The 26,172-nt window shown below is 36.9% G+C and overlaps 1 long non-coding RNA gene across 2 annotated transcripts; it reads left to right on the forward strand.

Annotated features, from left to right (window-relative positions):
* Positions 1 to 6,036: 6,036 nt before the first annotated feature.
* On the forward strand, positions 6,037 to 22,548 carry LOC131414016 (uncharacterized). Of its 2 annotated transcripts, XR_009222094.1 has the most exons (4): positions 6,037 to 6,058; positions 18,357 to 18,868; positions 19,724 to 19,796; positions 21,047 to 22,548. It is a non-coding gene; the product is annotated as an uncharacterized LOC131414016 (long non-coding RNA). The 2 variants fall into 2 exon arrangements; XR_009222093.1 differs by lacking the exon at positions 6,037 to 6,058 and having other exon boundaries at positions 18,167 to 18,868.
* Positions 22,549 to 26,172: the final 3,624 nt, after the last annotated feature.

A 26,172-nucleotide genomic window follows, 5' to 3' on the forward strand; every position in this document is an offset into this window, starting at 1 on the left:
CAAGAAGTAAGTATAGAGGAGCAAGATCCAAATCATAAAGCTAGAAGGGACCTGGAGACCATGTAATTTTATCATTTCCATTGTATTTCTAATTAAAGTTTCAAATTGTAGTAAAATATACAGAACAGAAAAGTTACCATTTTAAAGTGCACAATAAAGTTTTTAGTATATTCAGAATATTGTGCAAACACCACCACCATCTAATTTCAGAACATTTTCATCATCCCAAAAGAAATCATAAGCACATTGAGCAGTCACTCCTTATTACTTTCTCCCCCTAGCCCCCAGTAACCTCCATTTTACTTTGTCTCTATGAATTTGCCTATTCTACACACTGCGTGTAAGTGGAACTGTATGACAATTGTCCCTTAGTGTCTGGCTGGTTTCAATTAGCATAATGTTTGCAAGGTTCATCCACATTATAGTACGTATCAGGTTTCTCTTGTTCAAGGTTCATCCACGTGATAGCATGATCCATTTATCTGCTGTTGGGCATTTGGGTTGTTTCCATCATTTGGCTATTGTGAATAGCACTGCTGTGAACATTGGTTACAAGTGTCTGAGTCCCTGTTTTCAAGTCTTTGGGGTATATACCTAAAGAGGCGAATTGCAGGATCACGTAGTAATTCTATGTTCAACTATTTGAGAAAACTCCAAACTGTTTACCACAATGGCTGCATCATTTTACATTCCAACAAGCAATGCATGACAGTTCCAATTTATCCACATCTTTGCTAACACTTATTTTCTGTTTTTTTTGTTTTGTTTTGTATTATAGCCATCCTAACGGGTCTGAAGTGGTATCTTGTGGTTTTGATTTGCATCTCCCTAATCACTGGTGATGCTGAGCATATTGTCATGTGCTTATTTGAATATCTTCTTTGGAGAAATGCCTATTCATATCCTTTGCCCATTTTTGAATTGAGTTGTTTGTTTTTTGTTGTCGTAAGGGTTTTTTTATATTCTGGATATTAATCTCTTTTCAGATATATGATTTGCAAATATTTTCTTCCATTCTGTGGGTTGTCTTTTCACTCTTGATAGTGTCCTTTGATTCACAAAAGCTTTTAATTATTTAAATTGAGATATAATTGACACATAATATTATCTTAGTTCCAGGTGTATAATGTAATGATTCAATATTTGTATATATTGTCAAATGATTATCACAGTAAATCTAATTAACATCCATCACACATTGTTACTTTTTTCTTGTGATAAGAACTTTTGAGATCTAGTCTCTTAGCAACTTTCAAATATATAATACAATATTAACTATAGCCACCATGCTGTACAAAAAGTTTCTAGTCTTGATGAAGTTCACTTTATGTATTTTCATTTTAATGCCTGTGTTTTGGTGTCATATATAAGAAATTATTGTCTAATCCAAGGTCATGAAGATTTTTACTTATATTTTACCCTAAGAGTTCTATAGTTTTACTCTTAAATTTAGATCTTTGGTACATTTTGAGTTAATTTTTGTATTTGGTGTAAAGTAAGGGTACATCTTTATTATTTTGCATGTGAATATCCAGTTTTCCCAGTACGATTTCTTGACAAGACTGTCCTTTCCCAGTTAAATAGTCTTAGCACTAGTTGAAAAATCGATTAACGCATATGTGAAGGGTTTTTTCTGGGATCTCTTTTCCATTCCATTGGTCTATATGTCTATCCCTTACCAGTATTACACTGTTTAGATTAGTACTGTAGCTTTGTGGTAAGTTTTGAAATTAGGAAGTGTGAATCTTCCAACTTATTTTTCTTTTTCAAGATCGTTTTGTTTTTTGGGGGTCTCTTGAGATTCCATATGAATTTTAGGATAGGTTTTTCTATTTCTGTAAAAAACATTGTTGGAATTTTGATAGAGAATACATTGAATCTACTTTGAGTAGTATTGTCATCTTAACAATATGGTCTTCCAATCCATGAACATGATATGTCTTTCCATTTATTTAGGTCTTCTTTAACTTCTTTCAGCAATGTTTTGTAGTTTTCAGTGTACAAGTCTTTTGCCTCCTTGCTTAAATTTATTCCTAATTATTTTATTCATTTTGATACTATTGCAAATACAATTCTTTAATTTTTTCAGATTGTTCATAGCAAGTGTATATAAATACAACTGAGTTTTGTGTGTTGATTTTATATCCCATAAATTTGCTGACTTCGCTTATTATCTGTAACCGTATTTTTGTAGATTCTTTACCGTTTTCTACATTTAAGATCGTGTCATCTGTGAACATAGATAGTTTTATTTCTTCTTTTCCGATTTGGATGCCTTTTATTTCTTTTTCTTGCTTAATTGCTCTGGCTAGAACTACCGGTACTATGTTGAAAAGAAGTGGCAAAAGTGGGCATCCTTTGTTCCTGATCTTAGGGGGAAAATTTTCAGTGTTTTATCACTGAGGATGATATTAGCTGTGTTTTTTTTTTTTTTTTTTTTTTTTTTTTTTTTTTTTTACATATGGCACTTATCCTGTTGAGGAAGTTCCCTTCTATTCCTAGTTTATTGAGTGTTACCATGAGAGGGAATTTAATTTTGTCAAATGCTTTTTCTGCATCAAGTGAGATGATCATGTGTTTTAATTCCCTTTAGTAATGTGGAAATTCATGTGTAATCTGTTACATTGATCGATTTTATATGTTAAACCATATTTGCATGCCATTTGGTGAAGATATACAATCTTTTTCATATGCTACTGAATTGGGTTTGCTAGCATTTTGTTAAGGATTTTTGCATCTTTATTTGTAAGGGATATTGGTTTAGTTTTCCTTTTTTTGTAGTGCCTTTGTCTAGCTTTGGTATCAGGGTAATGCTGGCTTCATATGATTAATTGTGATGGGTTCCCTTCTCTTCAATGTTTTGGAAGAGTTTGAGGAGAATTTGTGTTGATTCTTTAAATGTTTGGTAGAATTTATCAGTAAAGCTGTCCAGTCCTTAACTTTGTTTTGTTGGGAGACTTTGATTACTGATTCAATCTCCTTATAAATTATAGACCTATTCAGAGTGTTTATTTCTTCTTTAGTAAGTTTTGGTAGATTTTGTGTTTGTAAGAATTTGTCTTCTTCATTGTATTCTCTTATAATTCTTTTTGTTTCTGTAAAATCAGTAGTAATGTCCCCATTTCATTTCTGATTTTAGTAATTTGAATTTTCTCTCTCTCTCTCTTTTTTTTTTCCTTAGTCAGTCTAAATAATGAGTTGTCAGTTTTGTTGATCTTTTTAAAGGATCAACTATTGGCTTTGTTGATCTATTCCTATTTGTCTCTGCTCTAATCTTTATTGTTTGCATCCTTCTAGTAGCCTTGGGTTCAGTTTGCTCTTTTTTTCCTAGTTCTGTAAGAGTACAATTAGGCTCTTGATTTGAGATTATTCTTTTTTAAAGTTTGCATTTTCAGCTGTAAATTTTCGTCTTAGCACTGCTTTTGCTGCACCCCATACATTTTGGTGTGTTGTGCTTTTGTTTTCTTTCTTCTCAAGTTATTTTCTAACTTTCTTTGTGATTTTTGCTTTGATTTATTAGTTCTTTAAGCCTGTTTTATTTAATTTCCACATACTTGTGAATTTTCCAGTTTTCCTTCTGTTATTGATTTCTAGCTTCATTCATTTTGATCAGAAAACATAATGTGTATGATATCAATCTTTTAAAATTTATTGACACTTTTATTGTGGCTTAACATATGCTCTATCCTGGAGAATGTTGCATGTGCACTTGAGAAGAATGTATATTCTGCTGTTGTTGGGTGGAGCATTCTATATATATTTTGTTAGGCCTAACTGGTTTATATTGTTGCTCAAATCTTCTGTTTCCTTACTGATCTTTGGTCTAGTTGTTCTATCCATTATTGAAAGTGGGGCATTGAAGTTTCCAACTATTGTAGAATTTTCTATTTCTCTTTTCAATTCTGTCAAATTTTGCTTCATATAATTTCAGGCTCTGTGGTTATGTGCATATGTTTATAATTGCTGTATCTTGTTATATTGAACCTTTTATCAACATATAATTTTCCTCCTTATCTCTTGTAACCTTTTTTGATTTAAAGTCCTTTTTTTTCCTGACAATAATATAGACATTCCAGCTGTATTTTGGTTACTATTTGTATGGAATATCTTTTTCCCTCCTTTTACTTTCAACCTCTTTGTGTCCTTATTGCTAAAATGAGTCTCTTGTAGATGTCATATAGGGAGATCTTGTTTGCTTATCCAACCTGACAATCTTTATCTTAGATAGGAGAGTTAATCTAGTTACATTAAATGTGATTACTGATAAAGAATGTTTTACTCTGCCATATATCTATTGTTTTCTGTATGTCTCATATGTTTTTTATTCCTTATTTCCTCCATTACTGCCTTTTTCAGTCTTATTTGATTTTTCTGTAGGGTACCATTTTGATTCCCTTCTTTCCTTTTCTGTATATTTTTTAATTATTTTCTTAGTGATCACCTTGAGGTGATCCTAAACAATGTGTTCCTATACATCCCTGTCTCTCCTCTTTTATATTCTTATTGTTACAGATTACATCTTTATTCATTGTATGTCCACTAACATAGAATTAAAATTATTTAGAATTATTCTATAATTAGAATTATATAATTATTCTGTAGAATAATTATAAATTAGAATTATTAAGTTCCCATTGGCTGCCTGCCATAGTGCTGGGTGATGGGGGATGGTAGCCGATACATGTAACAGTGACATTTACCAAAATTTACCAACTTCTTCATCAGTCTCCCATCTGGACTCTGCAAGTGTTTTACTGGACTCCAGAATTCCAAGAGTTACTTCACACAGTCCTGCCAGCTCAAAATTTGTTTCCATGGAGGGACAGATTCCTGTACATTCCTACTCATCCATGTTCCATGACATCACTGTCATTTCCTTTTACAAATGATGGGATGTAGAGCGAAATGACACAGCCAGAGACAGGACTAGAATTAAATCTTGTATCCTTTTAGGGGAAAGAGGTCTTCTGGATACAAGGAGGTTAAGCAATACAAGGAGAAACTGGTTGGAAGAAAAAGGACAAGAAAAGATTGGTTTTGTTTTTTTATCTTCAAGACAGAAGAAATGCTGTACATACTTATCTTCCATCTTTCTATGTGACCTCTTGGACTTGTGTTTACAATTTTTGTACTGCAAAGAAATTTGACAACCATTTGTAAACAATTTCTGTGAATTTTGAAATAAGACTTTTATGAATCTCTGCCAAACTTACCTTTAAGATGTTTCCTATTTGTATATTTGTTGCTTCATGTGAAAGAAACTTTTGAAATTGTATTTAATAAAGTGTTCTTCAACGAATTACGAAGGATGACAGATTGGCAAATCTGGCTATACTGTCTATTGAAGGTGAATATGCAACCAGGATAAATTTCATCAGTCATTGATAAATTTGCAGAAGACTCGAAAACAGAAACCATGACATTATTATTAATTACTGCAACAAACTAATACATAGGTAAAAGTTTTTTCGTCTTTTCCCAAAAATACATTAATGTAATTAAAAATATCAGTCCATTATTTAAAAACTTTTTGGCCTATATTAAATTTTTTTTTTACTGGCATAATTATATACGAAGTTCAATAAAGAATATTTCACTGGCCATTATTATTCATTCCATTTCAAGATTACAGTGTATTACTGAAAACAGTTTTTCTCGTACTAAGGATGAAAGTGTTAAAAATTATCCGCTCTGGATGTTAAATATGCCTTAGGGAGGGTACCCAGTTTAGCTTCCTAAATAACATAAATGGAACCTGAGACTCTTCGTCTAACGCAGGCGTTATTCTCTGCTGAGAAGCCGAAGGCGTGGAGGATCAACCAAGACCCCATCGCGAGCGGGAAGATCGGCACACTTAGCGCCCCCAGCGCGACCCTTGGTTCCCAGGTCCAGATCAAAAGCCACTGCCTTGAGCAGTGGGACCAATCTGGTGAATTTCGTAGGTGGCTGTTGTCATGGAGACGGCCTGCCAGTGATTCGCGCTCTCTTCCCGGCGCCTCTGTTGCGTCATTTCCCGTCACCAGCTCTGGGCTCTGTCGCCCCAGCGTTAGTTGGAGGGGTGAGTGTCTAGTGGAGTCTGAATAGCGTCTCCTGGAGTGCTGGTTGACAGTACACTTTTCCCTAAGGAAAATCGAGATTTCTATGGAGAATGCCCCATTGGCGGTTGCAAGGTTGTGGCACCACAACGCTCCGGACCCTGTCGTGGGAGCGTCTGGATGGGTCGCGGCGCATCCTGGCAACCGCCCGACCTCTGTGTGACCTCTCGAGTCCTTTCGCCAATGTCGGGGTTGATTCGGGGCTAGCGTGCGGGTGAAAGTCTTTAACATTTGCCTGCCTTTTCCGTTCTCTTCTCCCTCATACGTTTCCCCACTGTGAGATCTGTGTCACGCCCTCTTCAGGGGATCGGTTGGGACACACTCGGTGTGACTGTTTTCTGCCTGTTTTGGAGACTCATACGTTTTCTTTAATGACAACGTCATGCACCTGCTTTACATCCTTAAAATGGACTTTGTAAAAATCGTTCGGCCATTCTTTTGACATCCTGAAGTAAGTAGGACTTGGGGATGAAGGTTGCAGTATCCTTTCTCCAACTGCCAGTGAAGGCCCTAGCTACAGAGATTCATTTTCTGCGTTTGACAATTCTCATTGTTTCTTTTAATCTTCAGGTCTCAGAGCCGTAGAAATAAAATGCTTCTTCAGACTGAAAGCATAAGAAAACATTTTTTCTTTCAAATAGGATAGAAAATATAGTGCAACACATATAGAAAGGGCAAGTGTTTGTTTTGTGAAGCTTTTGCGTATTCAAGTGTGTGTACTGGGTTGTAAAATGTATTTCTTACTGTGTAGTCAAAAGTTGAAAGACACTGGTGTTGCTTCCTGTGAAATGTATGCCATTCAGGAGGAGACACATGAGACCCAGAGAACTCCCTTTGTCAGACTTTAGGAGATGACTTTTGTCTATAAAGCAGAGATTTGATTCTTGAAATTGTCAGATGGACAAAGTCCACTGATGCTAAGGAATGCTCTGAATAGCCTTCCAGAACGATTAGCATTTGGATGGGGGCACAATATCTGGGGATCAGGGAAAACGTAGTGACTAGTGTTTTTCAAACTTTGGGACCATTGTGAGTCATGAAATCAGTTTAGTGGCTTGTAAACAGTGTTAAAAAAATAGAATAGCAAATATGTATACCAGAGTAGCTAATACACATAGTAAGAGTAACAGATAGCAAACATACATAATAAGAAGAATTATTGTTTTGTGACATTGTGGTCCAATTAGACACACACTATACACACACAGAGGCAAGTTTGCAGTAGGTTGCAAAGTAAAATGTATTTCCAAATGGAAAAAAGTACTTCACTAGTAGATGATTAAACTGAAATGATTGAGGGGAAAAGATGAGAATAAATAAATGAGGGAAAGGGGTTGGTGTTCTCAGAATAAGTAAAATACAGCCTTTTCAGGGGTTGTGGTAGAGGTGAGGGACTCTCAAATTGAAATTTAAGAAAAGTAACCTTATTCTTAGGAATTTAAGATAGATATTGTTGCCTTGTATCAGTAAGAATGTATCACACCTTATTTCTTTTTCAACTGTTATGTGTCAGTCAGCCACCAAAACAGGAGAGGGAAAACAACTTAGGAGAAGAATGTTAGAGATAATCATATATAATTTTTAGGATTATTTTTCTTCCTTTGAAACCGGCAAACAGTTAGCCATTGATGATTAAGTAGCTAGGAACTAAAGTTTTTCTTTTTTCCTTTTTGCAATTACTAATTGTAGCTTTTTATTTTATTTTATTTTTTTGTGAGGAAGATCAGCCCTGAGCTAACATCCGTGCCAATCCTCCTCTTTTTACTGAAGAAGACCAGCTCTGAGCTAACATCTATTGCCAATCCTCCTCCTTTTTTTCCCCAAAGCCCCAGCAGACAGTTGTATGTCATAGTTACACATCCTTCTAGTTGCTGTATGTGGGATGCCGCCTCAGCATGGCCGGAGAAGCGGTGCCTCAGTGCGTGCCTGGGATCTGAACCCGGGCGCCAGTAGCGGAGCTCTTGCACTTAACCGCTAAGCCATGGGGCAGGCCCGCTAATTGTAGCTTTTAGTTGTTCCCCCGCCTATTGTTAACTGTGCTGTTTAGGCAATATGCTCTCTGACTCCCACTAGGTTCCCATAGATAACATCTCCCTGGCACCTGGGTTACCATGGTAATGGATATTTGAGCTGTTTTTCAGAAATTAGAGCCCCTTGTCTACTTCAGGCCGGTTGAGACCACCAACCTATCAACTGGGCCCATGCGGATGGCAGATCAGCACCCTTTTGACATCAAGAGGCTAAAAACTTCACCCTTGGGTCATACCAACACCGCCATTTTGTGAACACGCATCCTGTGAAGAGGCACGAAGTCTGACTACTCTTGCGCAGATCATCAGTTACCTCACCTCTCCTCATCTCCAATCATCTATCTCCACATTTCAGGCCAACTTGCCCCCTACCGCATAAGTATCCCTGAGTCCCTATTTTTGGGGAAGTGGATTTGAGACTCATTCTCCCCTTTCCTTACTTGGCTGCCTTGTGATTAAACCCTCTCTCTCTGCAATCTCCTTGTCTTGGTGATTGGCTTTCTGGGCAGTGAGCAAAACCAACCTGGTTGGGTAACACCTTTTCCTTTTCTTCCTTCCTCCTCCCTCTTTCTTTTCTCTCTCTCTTTTTTGAGTATATCTTCTTAGGAGGAAATTATCTTCCTTATTAATCTTATATTTAAAACAAATTACTATGGAAAGATCCAACGACATGAAAGCACAGAGCTTTGTTCAATTAACCCAGTGATACCAATTGCTCAGCTTCAACAACCAACAACTTTCTGCTGTTGATCATATATTTTTTGTCCTCAGAGGTGTTTTGAGAGATAGATGAGGCATACAGAAGGAAATGAAAACATCATCATCCCTCATTTCAGAGACATGGCCTAAAGTCATAGGAGCAGAGACGAAAATATAATCTAGGTCTTCAGAATTTTCCTATTTTCTTTCTGTGGATCATATATCCTATATTCATGTTCATATCATACTTTATCAGTCACTTTATTTAAGGAATGGGCAATTTGTTTTTTTCACACTGTGTTCTTGTAGGTTTAGATTTGGAGGAGTGATCATGGGGAAGGAGAATATTCAGGGACATGTTAAATAAATAAGTGAGGCATAGAAAAAAAGACTAAGACTTTGATTCATTTTAAATTATATATATATTCACTATATATCATTGATATCACATACAGAATCTAGAGGCTTTAAAAATAATCTGCTTCTGCGCCGGCCCGTGGCTTAGCGGTTAAGTGTGCGCGCTCCGCTGCTGGCGGCCCAGGTTCGGATCCCGGGCATGCACCGTCGCACCGCTTCTCCGGCCATGCTGAGGCCGTGTCCCACATACAGCAACTAGAAGGATGTGCAGCTATGACATACAACTATCTACTGGGGCTTTGGGGGAAAAAATAAATAAATAAAATCTTTAAAAAAAAAATAATAATCTGCTTCTGTTTCTTTTCTGAGTTGAATCAACTCTTGTTTCATTTCTTCCTATTTTGGGTCTATTTCTTATTTTGTGTCCATTTCTGGTCTTAGGTTTTGTACTTCTAATTCAAGGAATTCTTTCATATCACCACTTGTTTGAGGATATTTAATGTAGTTTGGAGTTTTCCTCATCTTCACGATTGGCTTTTTGGGAGTCTTTTAATTAGTAGACAGCTTTTACTCACATTTTCTGACTTTTTGCAGTAGTTTTGTGTGGATGTCATCTGCTTTTTTTTTTCTATTTCTATTTTTGTAGACAGAGGAAGGGTCAATGTGTCTTGTTTTCTCTTCATTTCTGCAGAATCCTTCATCTTTCCTTCTTATTTCTTTCTTTCTCTTCACTGACTTGTCTTTAAGGGGTGCTGCCTCTTCCCTACATATGTGATTCTCTTTCAGTGTCTTCTTGAAGGCTATCACTCTTCATTTTCCACCCATTCCCCATAGCCTGGGCTGTTAACTAACAAGTCCCAATCTGTGTTCAGTGTTTTGGCATTTATGGTTTCACTTTTCCTTTCTGGGAATGGTTTTGTGCTAACTCTAAGTCCTCTGTTCCCCTCTGTTCTTTCGTGAAGTCTTTTCAGCCTTGCTCCCTCTGCTTTCTGTACCCACTGCCTTTAGTGGTGGTGGGTGGACTTCAGGAGCTCTGTTGGAATTTGTTTCTTTTTTTCTCCTCTACTTATTTGAAAGTTGCAGTATAATGCTGAAGGCATGGGTCCTGAATGTTGTCTTTGTTCTCTTTGTTGACTTGACAGCTGTTTTGGGAGAATAAGGCAGAGATTTGGAATCTGGTTACTGCCCTTGTTCTCCAAACTCAGAGGTTACAGAGAACATTTTTGATAAAATTAAATATCCATTCATGACAAGAATACTTAGTAAAGTAGGATTAGAAGAGAATATACTTAACTAGATGATAGGTATTCATAAAAAAACCCATAGTAAATGTCACACCTTAACCTCAAAATGGTGAAAAATTTCCTTTGAGTTCAAGAACAAGATAAGAATGTTTCCTCTAGTATCATTTCTATTCAACATTGTACTGGTGGTCTTAGCTAGTACAGAAAGGCAAGACAAAAATGTAAAGATTGGAAAAGAAGGAATAAAAATGATTATTCACATATGATTGTATACATAGAAAATCCAAAAGAATCAACAAACAACTTATTGGAATTAATAAGCAAGTATAGCAAGATTTCTGGACACTTCATCAATGTAAAAAATTATTTACCTTTGTTTGGACAAGCAGCAAGCAATTAAAAAATGAAATAAGAAAGATACCATTTATAACAGAAATATAACAAATACCTGGAATAAATCTAATAAAAAATGTTTAAGATCTCTATTCAGAGAACCATAGAATATTATTGTGAGTCATTACAGAAGATTTAAATAAATATTCATGAATTGAGTTTTGAGTATTATAAAAATATCATTTCTTCCCCAAATGATCTAAAGATTCAGTTTGAATCTTGACATTGTTTTGTGGAAACTGCCGAACTGATTATAAAATTCATATAGACATGCAAAAACCAACAATAGCCAAGATACTTTGAAAGATGAAAAAAAGAGGGAGAGCTTGCTCCACCATCCATCAAGATTTTTTATAAAACTATAATTAAGACAGTATCGTATCAGCACGAAGATAGACAAATAGTATAGAATACAGAGCCCCAAAACAAACTCATGTGCATATGGATGCTTGGTTTCTGACCAAAGTGATACTGCAGAGCAGAGGAGAAAGGACATTCTCCATGGGTTGGGACCATTAGGTAGCTGTATGAAGAAAAAAAGAGAAACTTGATCTCCATTTCACATTGTACATGAAAATCAATTTCAAGTGGATTAGCACACTAAATGTGAGGGATAAAACAATGAAGCTTCTGGTACATAATATAGGAGAATATCTCTGTGACCTTGCTGTAAAGAAAAACTTCTTAATACCAAAGAAATCACTAATAGTTAAATTGGACTGCATTAAAATTAAGAACTTTGAAAGACACCATTAAGACAGTGAAATGCAAGATAATTTTGTAATACATAAGACCAAGAAAGTACCTATGCCCAGGATATATAAAGGACTCCAACAAATCAATAAGATAACCCAATAGAAAAACGGGCCAGAGACTTGAATAGGTGCTTTATTAGAAAAGATATGCAAATAGTCAATAAACTTATGAAAGGATCCTCAAATCCCATTTGTAATTAAAGAAATACAAAGTAAAACCACAATGACATACCACTACACATCCACCGTAATGCCTAAAAGTTATAAAAAGACTAACTACCATTGGCAATGATGTGAAGCACCTAGAACTCTAATGAGATTTTAAACTGATACAACTTTGGAAATAAGTTTGATATTAGCTAAGTTGAAGGGAGAGATATATATGTTATGACCCTATAATTCCATTCCTAAAAAAATTCTCAACAGTGCTGCATACACAAGTGCACTAAGCCATGTGAAGGAATGTTCATAGTTGAATAATTTATAATAGCCAAAAGCTAAAAATAACTTGAACATCCAAAAAAAAGTAGAATGGATAAATAAATTATGGTATAAAATACTACATCTACCTTTTTATTTTATGACCTTGACATTTTTGAAGAGTCAAGGTAGAATGTTCACAATCAAGATTTGGCTAGTTATTCCTTATGATTAGATTCTGACTAAGCATTTTTGGCAGGAGTGCCACATAGGTGATTTGTACCTCCCATTGCATCACATCAGAAGGCATATGATGTCAATTTGTTCCACTATTGGTTAAGTTTGATTACTTAGATTAAGGTAATGTCTATGTAATATGTTTAGGTACATTTCTCTCCTTTTATCACTATTATATACTCAAAGGTTCTTTTAAATAATTCAACATGTTGTACACCATTACTGTCATCATTCTTTTCAATTCTCAAATTATCTAAAATTTTGCTAATGGAATCCCTTCAAGTTGGCTTCTGTGTCTTTTTGCTGTATCTCCACCAGTCTTCAAGACCTTTCTTGTTTTCTGGCATAACTGGGCTTTCTGCTTGCTTTATATATTCCCTGCCTGAGACTTGGACCAGCTATTTCTTCAAGGAGCTCTTTTTTTCAGTTGGTTTGTTTGAAATGGAGCCAGTTGAGGCCCACATATTGTGCTTAAGTATCTCTTTTTTTAAAAAACATAAACTTTTTATTTTAAAATAGTTTTAGATTTTCAAAAACGTTGCAAAGATAGTACAGAGAGGTTCTGTATACCCCTGACCTAGTTTCCCCTATTGTTAACATCTTACATTACTATGGCGAGTTTGTCAAAACTAAGAAACCAACATTGGTACATTACTTTACTAGGATTTCACTATTTTTGCCTCATTTTTTTTTTTCCCTGTTCCAGCATCCCAGCCAGGATACCATATTACATTTAGATGTCATGTCTCCTTAGCTTCCTCTGATCTATGACATTGACTCAGAGTTTCCATGTTTTTGATGACCTTGGCATCAAAATACTGGTCATATATTTTATAAAATATCCCTCAGGATTTTTATGTTTTTCTCATGATTAGAGTGGAGTTATAGGTTTGGGGTATGAAGACCACAGAGGTGAAGTCCCTTTTTCATCACATCATCTCAAGGATACATGCTATTGACATGACTTATCACTGATGATATTTTTGATTACCTGGTTGAGGTACTGTTTACCAGGGGTCCCTTCTGTAAAGTTACCCCACCCTCTATACTCTGTTCTTTGAAGCAAGTCACTAAGCATAGGCCATACTCAAGGAATGGAAGGGAGAGAAGTTTACCTTCCCCTCCTGGAGAGGAGAGTGGTTACACAAATTATTTGAAATTCTCTGTAAGGGAGATTTGTCTTTTTTCCTCTTTTTATTTATTCAATCACTTATTTATATCAATACTGATTCGCAGATGTTTATTTTATACTTTGTGTTATAATACAATAGTACATTATTTTACTGCTCAAATGATGTCAGCTTTGGCCATTGGGAGCTCTTTTAGGTTGGCTCCTACGTCCATTTGACATCTCCCCTCCCCGTCTCCTCATTATTTTTTAAAGCATTTTCTTACTTTCTGTCACTACAAGATGCTCCAATCCATCTTGTATTTTCTCTGTCCCAGTCCCAGAGTCAAACATTTCTCCAAGGAGCCCAGATTCCTTTATTGGTGCATGGTATCAGAAACCAAGATCTAGGTGCTGGGTGTGCTCATTGTTACTGGGGTGTTAGTACTTCTAGGCCCTCTCAGCTGACAATGTTAGACTATATATTTATGTACACTAACCCATGTATACATATATATCTATAGTTATTTCTATATCCATCCATATCTATATTAAGCTAAACATGAATTCATGTTGACATCTCTGACTCTAATCCAGTACCACAGGTATTATTTTAGCCTGCTCCCTAGCTTATCTGTAACTTCCCTCTCCAACAGTGAGAAACCTGGCATTCACAGTCTACCATCCATTTACTTATTGTGTCAACGCCAGTATACACGTGTGTCTGTTTCAGAATTTCTAGCCACATATTCCCATGAGAAACAAGTTTACCAACTAGAGTACAGTGCTTATGTACAGTTTTTGTCTTTAGTCTTATAGTCTTCTGTCATTTCCACAATTACTTAAATCATGTCCCTTAGTCTCCATCCTCCTTAGTGAGGTTATGTCATACATTTGTAATACAGTTAGACTCTTTTTTCACAGCTTGCATTCTATAGGATTTTATATCCCCCAACCTCCTGATTTGAGTTTTTTAGAATTCTAATTTATTAAAGTTCATTTTTTGTGTTGTAAAGTTGTTGGTTTTGAAAAATGCATAATGTTGTATCCAAACTACAGTATGATACACTTTAGCTCTGTCACCCTAAAAAATCGTCTGTGCCTCCCCTAGTCAAGTGCCTGTCCCTCTCCAAACTATTGGCAACCACTGATGTGTTTTCCATCCCTATAGATTGTCTTTCTAGAATGTCATATGAATGGAATCATGTAATATGTAGCCTTTTCAATTTGCTTCCTTCACTTAGCAAAATGCATTTAAGATTCATCTGTATTGTTGTGTAAATTAATAGCTCATTACTTTTTATTATTGGATAGTATTCTATTGTAGGATGTACCACAGTTTGTTTATCAATTTACCTGTTGAAGGACATCTTGATTGCTTTGAATTTTTGAAGATTAGGCAAAAAGCACCTATAAACATTTGCATGCAATCTTTTGTGTGGATTAAGCTTCTCTTGTTTTATTGAGATAAAATTCACATAACATAATAATCACTATTTTAACCATTTTAAAGTGTATAATTCAGTAGTTTTTAGTATATTCACAATGTTTGCAACTGTCACCACTGTCTAATTCCAGAACATTTTTATTATCCCAAAATAAACCTTGTACCCATTGAGTAGTCACTCCCAATTTCTCCCTTCCCCCAGCCTTGGCATGCACTAACCTATTTTGTCTCTATGGATTTGCATATTGTGGACATTTCATATAAATAGAATCAAACAATATGCAGCCTTTTGTGTTTGGCTTCTTTCACTTAGCATAATGTTTCAAGGTTCACACATGTTGTAGCACATATCAGTACTTATTCCTTTTTATGGCTGAATAATATTCCATTGTATGTATATATCACATGTTTATCCATTAATCTGTTGATGGACATTTGGGTTGTTTCGACTGTTGAGCTGTTCTATGAAAATTCATGTACAAGATTTTATATGAATATGTTTTCAATTTTCTCTGGTTTATACCTAGGAGTAGAATTGCTGGATAATATGATAACACTATATTTAAATTTACAAGGAACTGCCAAAATTTTCCACAGCAGCTGCACCATTTTACATTCTGAACAGTAATATATGAAGGTTCCAATTTGTCCACATCCTTGCTAACATTTGTTGTTTTTCATTGTTTTGGTTATAGTTATCCGACTGGGTGTGAAATGGTATCTTGTGGTTTTGATTTACATTTCCCTAATGACTAATGGTGTTGAGCATTTTTATGTTCTTATTGACCATTTGTATATCTTCTTTGGAGAAATGACTATTCAGATCCTTTGTCTATTTTTTAAATTGAGTAGTCTTTTTGTTGCTGTTTGTGTAAGAGTTCTGGATGCTAGACCCCTGTCAGATATACTACTTGCAAATATTTTCACCCATAATGTGGGTTGTCTTTTAACTCTTTTAATAGTGTCCTTTGATCCACAAAAGTTTTAAATTTTGATGAAATCCAATTTATCTATTTTTTCTTTTGTTACTTGTGCTTTTGATGCCATATTTAAGACACTGTTGCCTAATCCAAGGTCCCAAAGATTTATTCATATGCTTCATTTTAAGAATTTTATAGTTTTTGCTCTTATATTTAGGTCTTTGATCCATTGGGAGTTAATTTTTGTATATGATATGTGTAGGGGTCCAAATTCATTCTTTTGCATGTGGATATCCTCTTGTCCAAGCACCATTTGTTGAAAAGATAATGCTTTCCCCATTGAATGGTCTTGGAGCTCTTGTCAAAAATCAATTGACCATAGATACATGAGTTTGTATCTGGACGCTGAATTCTGTTCTCTTGATCTACATGCCTATCCTTATGCCCATACCATATCATTTTGGTTAGTGTAGCTGTGTAGTAAGCTGTGCTAAAATCAGGAAATGTGAGTCTTCTTATTTTGTTCTTTTTCAAGATTTTTTTTTTTTTTTGCTGAGGAAGATTGGCCCTGGGCTAACATCCGTGCCCATCTTCCTCTACTTTACATGTAGGATGCCTGCCACAGCATGGCTTGATAAGCGGGATCCGAACCCGTGAACCCCAAGCCACTGAAGCAGAGCAAGGGAACTTAACCACTATGCCATCAGTCTGGCCCTCAAGATTATTTTTACGATTTGATGTCCCTTGAAATTCCATATGAATTTTAGGATCAGCTTGTCGATTTCTGCAAAGAAGGCAGCTAAGATTTTGAATCATTGAATCTGTAGATCATTTTGGGAATATTGTCATTTTAACATATTAAGTCTTCCACTCCATAAACACTGGGTATCTTTCCATTTATTTTGGTCATCTTTAATTTCTTTCAACAATGTTTTGTAGCTTTCAGTGTATGACTTTTGCACTTCTTTGGTTAAATTTATTCCTAAGTATTTTTTCTTTTTCATGGAAAATGGAATTGTTTTCCTAATGTGATTTTTGGATTATTCATTGTTAGTATAAAGAAATACAACTGATTTTTGCATATTGATCCTGTATCCTGCAACTTTGCTGAACTCGTTTATTAGCTCTAGTAGTTTGTGTGTGTGTATTCTTTAGGGTTTTCAAGATATAAGATCACGCCATCTGTGAATAGAGATAGTTTACTTGTTCCTTTCGAATCTGCGTGACTTTTATTTATTTATTTTTCTTTCTGAATTGTCCTGGCTAGAGCTTCCAGTACACTGTTGAATAGAAATGGCAAGAATGGACATTCTTGTCTTGTTCTTGATCTTAGGGGGAAAGCTTTCAGTCTTTCACTGTTAAGTATGATGTTAGTTGTGCATTTTTTCATAGATACCATTAAGTAGGTTGAGGAAGTTCCTTTCTTTTCCTAGTTTATTGAGTGGTTTTTATATATTTTTTAATCATGAAAGGGTTTTGGATTTTGTCAAAGCTTTTTCAGCATCTACTGAGATGATCAAGTGTTTTTTTTTCCCCTTTCATTCTATGAATAAGGTGTATTACACTGATATTTTTATGTTGAATCATCCTGCATTCCTGGGATAAATCCATTTAGCCAAGGTGTATAAGACTTTTAAGCTGCTGGATTCAGTTTACTCGTATTTTGTTGAGGATTTTGGCATCTGTATTCATAAGGCATATTAGGTAGTCTTCATTTTTTTCAGTGATGTCTTTTGTCTGGCTTTGATATTAGGGTAATATTGGCTTCATAAAATAAATCAGGAAGTGTTCCCTCCTCTTATATTTTCTTTGAGTCATTCTTCCGTGGAGCCACCAGACAGGTCAAAACAAACAACCACACTTCTTTGTGGATGAGGTACATTCTGCTCCCTCTGGTACTAGTACCTAGATTGCAAATGGGGGCTTTTAACTTCAAGGCCACTGCCAAACTGGGGAATGTGGAATGGGACCAGTTAAAATGCTAGAAAGTTAAAATGCCATAAAGCTCGCTGTTCTTACTAAGATTTAGCTAGTTTTCCTTGATTAAGCATTCCACTGGTTGCTGCAAGCTTTTGGTTAATTTCTAGAATTTTGAAAAAGTTGATTCTGACAGTTTTTGCTCAAACTGCTTTTGTTGCTTTTGGGAAGCGACAGACTTTTAGAGTTCCTTACTCTGCCATTTTTTCTGACATTTTGAAGTCTTAATTTATAACAGTCTCCTTCCTCTCCCCACCCCATATCATTTTCTTCTTGTTGTTGAAGAAACAGGGTCATTTGTCATGTAGAATTTCCTATAGTCTGGATTTGGATAATTACATGCTGGTGGTATCATTTAAAAATTCTTCTGTCCTCTGTAATTTCTATAAACTGGCAGTTATAACTAAAGACTGTATTAGATTCAGATTCAGTTTTCTGACAAGAATCTGTATGCCTGTGGCTTTTTTCTTATTCCATCACCTCAGGTGGCATATGATTGCTTGATGTTTCACTGTTACGATCAGTGGGTTCAGATGTCATCAATCGGATTTATGCATTATAAAGATCCCCATCAACCTTCCCCCTAATAGTTTAACATCTTTCAAGTTTGGAATTCTGGTGTCCTCTACAGAGTACTGTACAATAAACGTTCACAAGTGTGTTTCTGCCCACAGGTTCTCTGGATAGAGGCTTCAGTTTGAGACTTTGGAGGCTAAAAGTACAGCTCAAATGCCAGGGATGGAGGTGAGCCTCCAAGGAAATTGCATCTCTGAAGAGAAGTTGCAGTCTGAAGAGAAGTTTTAGCTTTCAGCTCCTTTCAGCCATCTTCTGAACAACTGTGTGGAGGAAAAGCCGGTTGTGCTGGATCAGTCAACAGACAAATAGGACAAATCTGACCCAGAGGTCCGTAGAGCATTGGCACTGGCAAGATCAGAGAGATGGTGGAATTACTTGTGCTGAAGGAATTCCAGACCCTCCTGAACAAGGAGTTTAAAATTTGTCTCAAAACTCTGAAAATAATGAAGAGGCTGTGTCTCTGGAGGATTTAACCCAAATGAGGAGGAGATAAGAATGACTTACAGAAAGAATATACTAATGAAATAGGCTCAGAAGAAGGCAGTCTGCAAAGTAAAATTAGGAAACATCATTTTTCCTTGCCCTTCTTTAGGCACAGGGTCAATCCCAGGTAATTTTATTTTCTATTATTGCACAAACTTTGTAACAATAATGGAAAGGGGAAAAAATCAGCCAGAACCTCATTTCCATAACACATGAAGTGTATTTTCCATGTTTCCTCCCTGTCCTTGCCTAGGTAAATGCGTACTTTTTACTCAATTATAATTGTAGAATAGAAACAATAATTGTTTCAGATTTTTAATTCTACCACAAGCATTTTATATGTTGGCTGTGTAGTTTTCATAATTACTTTAATAGTGGTGTGATATTCCCTCAAGATACCATTTCAATACTTTGTAAATTTTATTTCTTCTTATGGGTTGTTTAGATTGTTTGGAATTTCTGATATTTTAGTGCTGCAGGGATTATCTCTTATCATGCGGTATTTTTCTGTGTTTTTTTTTTAAATTATTCCTTTATAAATAATTGCTAAGAATACTATTGCTGCAATGAAATGCTGAACACTTCTGTGATATGAGGGGCCAAATTGCTTTCTAAAGAGGTCATAACAATTTACACTGCTTGAGCACATTATTGAAGTGAAGTTTCTCCTTAGTATTCCCGTCTTCCTTCCTATACCTTATTTCCACCTCCTAGTGTTTCCCTGTCCAAGCAGCCTTTATCCTCATTTGGGTTCTGCCCATAACAGCATCCAGATAACTGTTCCCTGCAACCCACTCTGATAACAGAGACAGGAATTCCTTTCTCTGAATCTTGGGAACTGGAAGTTACATCTGTCCTTTTGCTTCCTTTGATAGCTTTCTCTGGGGAGCGGGTAGGGGTCACATCTGTTGTTCTGAGGGGCTTGTTGACCATTAGTTTGTCTTTAGCTCTCCATGTTCTTCTGACATCTCTGTCTTCCTAGGATTCTCCTTTCCCTCAAAATGGTGCCCAAAGGACAGAGGCTGGCCACCATGCTTCTGAGTGCAAGGCACCAAGTAAGTATGAGTTTGTTCCCATAAGAAATGCCATTCACGTGTTCAGAGCATTAATACATTTTACTCTCTCACCTTGGAATTTATGTTCTCATATGATAATTCTGAAATCAAATCTTAAGTTATTTGGCTTATTGTGGTAAATGGTAGGTTCTGTAGAAAAAGCTCTCTCTCAACAGTACCATTCTTTAGTAATCAGCTCCTCAAGACATACATTTATTTTTCCATCCATTAAACATTTTGTATTAGTTTCCTATTGCTGCATAACAAATTACCACAAATTTGGCAGCTAAAAACAACACTTGTTTATTATCTCACATTTTTGTAGGTCAGAAGTCAGAGCAGGGCTCATCTAAGTTCTCTGTTTAGGGCTTCATATAAGCTGAAATCAAGGTGTCAGCTGAAGCCATGATCTCATCTGAGGCTTGAGATCCTCTTCTAAACTCATATAGTCTGTTGGCGGAATTCAGTTTCTTGAGTGTAGGACTGAGGTCCCATTTTCTTTTTGGTTGTCGTCTGGGCATTGTTCTCAGCAACTAGAGGCTGTCCTCAGGTCTTAGCCTCACGACCCTTTCACAACGTGGCAGTTTGCTTCTTCAAAGTCAGCAGGAGAATCTGTCCAGTCTGCTACCATATAGTCTTATATACTTAATCTAATCAAGGGAGCAACTATTCAGTCATAGTCACAGGAGCTGCTCACATGCAAAGGGAAAAGATTATACAGAGTGAGTACAGTGGGAGTGGGAAATTTGGAGGCACCTAGAATTCTGCCTACCATACTTTTATGGAATACTTACTAATTAATTCAAGTAGCACTTATTAAGTATTCACTATATGTTTTCTTGGAGATACTAGAGAAGTAGGAAATAGAATTTCTACCTTCAAGGAGCTTGGCATCTGAGTGGGGAAGTCAAACATGCAAATAATACCATTGTAGCAGTCTTAGGTAGTAAATGATTAGTATTTTTGAAAGGAGTGGTGCAGAAAGGAAGTGCACTAGGGATTTTAAGACAGAAGGTATAAGTATGGACAGTAAGGATCAGGAGAAGTTTCAAGGGAGAGGTGGAATTTATGTTGAGACATGAAGGATGCATAGAATTTGAAAAATCTGGGAAGTGTGAGAAATACTATGATGGAGACTGTTATTATCCCCCAATATCCATATTCTTCTCAGTAACAGAACCCCTAAATTTTAGCTAGCCACACAGCCAGAAAGAATAAAGGCAATGCTTTCCTGCTTCTTTTGCCCCTAGGTGTTCCATGTGACTAACTTCTAGTTGATATATGCAGAAGTGTCAAGTGGCAGCTTCTGGGAAACTTTCCGAAGAAATGGCTGATATGTGCCCTTCTTTACCCCTTCTGCCCTCCTGCAACCATCTTGGATTATGAAGTCAAGTTCATACATGATGGACCAACAAGATAGAAGACCCTGGGTCGCTGACACTTTGGAATGCCGTGGCAGCCCTCACCACCTACCTAGACTTTTTGTGTGGTTCCTGGTTGAGTCACTGTTATTTTGAGGTTTTGGTTAGTTGTAACATAACTGATTCTTAATTAATGCAAGTGTATTTCCAAAAAACTGAATAGTACAATCAGATGCTAAGAAATGAGGGTAGTCACTATCCCACGTGAGGAACAAGGAGAAACTCAGCTGGTAGAAATAAAGGAGTTGTGCTAGGAAATAAGACTAAATTACGTGATAGTCTAGTTTGGGACAAAGAAAGCACTAATGGCCCAGCTAAGTAATTTCTAATTTATCTTGCATATAAAGGAAAGCCAGTGGAGTATTTTTTAAAAGAAATAGGCCATGGTGAACGTAATGTTTGAAAATGAAATTGTAACTGAATGGATATATGAGGTAAAAGAAAGTGAAGAATTGAAAATGATGTGCTGGCATCCTTGAGAAACGGAGCCCTGAGGAAGAAGGGACATATTTAAGATTGAGTTAGTTCTGAAGGTATTGCTTTTGAGATGATAAGAACATGCAGTGAGTGTGGTTTATGGGTAACTGAAGATTCAGAACTAGAGCTTGAGGTGTCAGTTCTTTATTTAGGGGAACAGTGCTAAAGCTGAAACAAAAAGAATATAGAGAGAATTATCACACCCAAGGCCTGAGCTTTGAGAAGTACTCCTATAAAAAGCATAAAAGGTAGAAGGTATCATGAAAGAATCAGAGCAATAGAAAAGCTAGAATAAAAGGAAAGGAAATGCATGGACAAGGAGTGGGTTTCATGGTATGAAGGATGTCATCAAATCCAGCAGAAAAGTTGAAAAGAATGAGGACAAAGATAGTGGGTTTAGGTATAGAAAAGGAAGTAATTGTGATCTCAAAGACTGAGTCTCAAATATAGCCTGGCAAATCTAAAGATTTCCAGTTCTACAAAGAAGGAACTTTTCAGTCTCCAAAAAAAGAAATCCTAGCAGGCTGCAATGTGTAGTTAGAGATTAAAGTATAGTTGAAAAGTATAGTAGCTTTTGTAGTTTGTCCCAAGTTTGTCTCAAGCTTGTCCCAAGGTTATTTATGTAGTCAGTGAGACCATTTACTCTCAGTGAGGGTAGGGTATGGAGGAAATTGAAGAAAAATCTGAATAATACCCACCAGAGGAGGGAATAACCTAGGGAGTCCATGTAATATGAATAACGGCATTGTCTAACAGAAGTGAGGGATATATTGAAGATGGTCTGAGAGACCTTTTATTTATTTATTTTTATCAAGTCAGTATATCAGTTGAGAATGCTTTTGTCTACAAATAACAGAACATTTAAATTGACAGTAGCTTAAACCATAGTCTGCAGCAGGGGTTAGTAAACTATGGCCCACAGGCCAAATCCAGCCTGTTTTTGTAAATAAAATTTTAATGGAACACAGCCATGCCATTTGTTTACATATTGTCTGTGGCTGCTATAGCACTACAATGGCAGAATGGAGTAGTTGGGACATAGACTGTATGGCCTGTGAAGCCTAAATTATTCAGTGTCTTTTCCTTTTCAGAAAATGTTTGCCACCTCTCATCTAGACTAGAGGAACAATTAGTGCTTATTCAACGAGAAGTCTAGAGATAGGCAGATTCAAGGTTGATTCAGTGATTCAATAATATAAGGGAATTGAATTAATGCCCCTGCATATCTCATCCTTGTCTTTTATTATTGCAAGATGGCTGCCACAGCTCCAGCCATCATAGTACAATGTTTAATGCAGGAAGCAAAGACATTAGGTATGCGGCAGATAGGCTTTTTCCTCTAAAGTGATTCTTTCTTTTTCTTGGGGAGTAAAAACTTCCAAGAAGTGCCCATCAGTGCCCTTAACTTTTCATTGGCCAAAACTGTGAGACACTTTGAGAAATATTACTGCGTAGAATACACAGGCAATGATAGTTCTCTTCCCCTAAGGTCTAGTATGTCATCTTTCCAGTGTTTAAGGGGTGAGGAGAGGAAAAGGAACACACAAAGGAGAAAGGAAGAGTAGTCCTTCAGCTACAAGAAGAAGTACAAGTAGGAAGTGTTGAGAAAGACAAGGAAGTGGAGAGAGAGAAGAAAGAAGAGCAACCAAGCAGAGATTCTATAAGAGAAGACAAGATTCAACCAAGATGAGATTCTATAAGGACAAAAATTGCCTACGATATTTAGCAATTCAGTGGCCACAGGTGACTTTAGTCTTTGCGGTAGTCTTTTAGACTTTGAGAGCAGAAGTCAGACTGAAGTTCAAAGGGAGTCAAAAGTGTAAGAAAAAGATTGAATAAACATTACCCAGAAGAAAGATATAGGTTAAAAAAAGGGAATTTTAGGTTGAGAAATGACCTGAATATTTTTAAAGGGCAAGGAGAAAGAGCCATTGAGATGAAGGAGTTGAGGATGTAAAGAAGAGAGTGTGACTGCTGGAGTGAGATTCCAAGGGAAACGAGATATCAGAGGTACAGAAGATAAGATTAGCCTGGGACAGCAGGGATGCTTTAATCTCTGGGGTTGGAGGAAAATAGGTGAAGCTATGTGTAGAAAGAAACTAGTTAGAGTGCTTTTATTTATATCAGTATAGCCTTATGGATTCTTACTTTAATCTATGAGATATAATCCATTATTGTCCTTTATTTTGATGCTTAAAGCGTCTCAGATTTGGCTAGTGGCACTCCCTAGAATCTGGCTTCTGTGTTCTTCTGACATGTCCTCATTATTTTTGGAGCAGTTCCTTGTTTTCTGGCACAAGATATTTGAGGCTTATCTTGTACCTTTCCTGACCCAGCCAGCCCTCAAATCAGCTATTACCCTACGGAGCTCCATTTTAGTGGAGAATGAAATTTAGAAATGAAGGTTAGGGCAGTAAGTGTGCTCAGTTCTACTAGAGTATCATTGCCTCTAGGCCCTGTCAGTGACAGAGCTAACAAATAACTCCTCCTCACCTCAGGTACATATATATAGACAAATCTATTTTTATATCATCTGTAGATAGATATAACGCCATGAGTTTTTACTGATAACTCCAAATTCAATCCATCAATAAAGAGTTCATTTTGTTCTGCTGTCTTTCCATAATTATTACTCCCTTTTCTAAACCTGTCTCACATTAGCATCAATTTATTTAATCGTTTGCTCAAGCCTAGAATACACAGGAATTAATTCATATTTTTGTAATCCATACAACGTAAAAAATAAACCTACTAACTAGAGTTCAATATTTGTTTACAGTTCTTTTTTGAGATAAAATGTTTAAATTTGATGAATTTTAATAAATGCACACACCCATTTAATAACCCATTAATTTAATTTCTGTTAACCCACAAAGTTTCTTCATTCTCCCTTCCAATCATTTCCCACCCCACTCCCTATAAGCAACCACTGTTCTGATTTCTATCTCAATAGATTTTGCCTGCTTTTGACCTTCATGTATGTGAAATCTTATTATTATGTTCTCTTTTGTGTCTGCTGCTTTCCCTCAACATAATATTTTTGAGATTTATCCATGTCATGGGTGTATCAGTATTTCATTCCTCTTTATTGCTGAGTAGTATTTATTGTGTGAATAGACCACAATTTATCTGTTCATTGACTTTTTGATGGACATTCAAGTTTTTTCCAGTTTTTGTCAATTAGGAATAAAACTGTTATAAACATTCTTGTACAAGTCTTTTGTGTATATATATTTTACTTTCTTGTGGGTTCCACCTAGGAGTGGAATTTTTGGATCATAAGGTAGTCATATATTTAACTTTAACTTTATATGGAACTGCTGAATAATTTTCCAAATGGTTATATCATTTTGTACTCCCATTAGCAATATATGATAAATCTAGTTACTCCTTATCCTTGTCCAGCAATCTTTTAAATTTTGACTGTTCTAGTGGGGGTAAGTGATGCCAGTATAATGGTGGCATAGGAATTTCTACTGCTCATTCCTTCCCCCCAAACATCAATTTGAACAACTATCCATGCACAAAAATAGCTTCACAAGAGCCAAGGATTCTAGGTGAAGGATTATAGTACCTGAATGAAGCACAGAAATAAGAAAAGACACAGGAGGAAGACAGGAAAGATAGATTTACACTACTCCTATCACCCCTCCAACAAGCCCCGGCAGCCTAGCATGGAGAGAGACACCCTCCCCATGGGAAAAGGATAGTGAAGTGAGTGCCTGACTTCACCACAAACCCCAGAGCCAGCCTGCACAGCACCAGTCTGACTCTTTCAGTCCTAAATGGCTCCCTGCCAGGTCCCACAACCTAGTCCCCTGACTCATCTCAGCACCTGCTTGCTCCAGTGGCCCCAGGTATCATCCTTGGCACCAGGGTTCTGGCAGGCTTTCTTGAATCCAGGCCATGGACTCACACTGATGCCTGCCAGCTCCGGCAGCCCCTGGTGGCTCCTATGGCTCCAGGTGGCTTCCAGATGGCCCCAATGAACCCATTTTCCTGGCCCACCCAGGTGCTGGTCAGCTCCAGCAGCCCCAAGTGGCTTCCATAGCACCAAGCTCCAGGTGGGCTCTCTTGAACCCAGACACTGATCCACCTTGGCACCTGCTGTCTCCGATGGACCCAGTAGGCTCCTGTGGACCCAGGCTCCCGATGGGATCCCACAAACCCAGACTGTCGGCCTACCCTAGCACTGGCCGTTTCCCATGGCACCAGACTTCCAGCACATCACAAGGGCCAGCTGGCTCCCATGACCCTAGGCAGCTCCTGTGGCCCCAGGCACGCAATTAGTCCCCACGAAGCCAGGTGCCAGGTGAGCACATGTGAACCCAGGTTCCCAACCAAGCCCAGCAACAGGCCAATTACCACATTACCAGGCCAGCTTTCATGACCCCAGGCTCTTGACCTACCCCACATCAGGCCAGCCCCCATGGCCCTAGCCTTGAGATTGGATCTCACAGACCCAGGCTTATAGCCAA

This window comes from Diceros bicornis, chromosome 14, assembly GCF_020826845.1.
Source record: "Diceros bicornis minor isolate mBicDic1 chromosome 14, mDicBic1.mat.cur, whole genome shotgun sequence".
Taxonomy (NCBI): domain Eukaryota; kingdom Metazoa; phylum Chordata; class Mammalia; order Perissodactyla; family Rhinocerotidae; genus Diceros; species Diceros bicornis.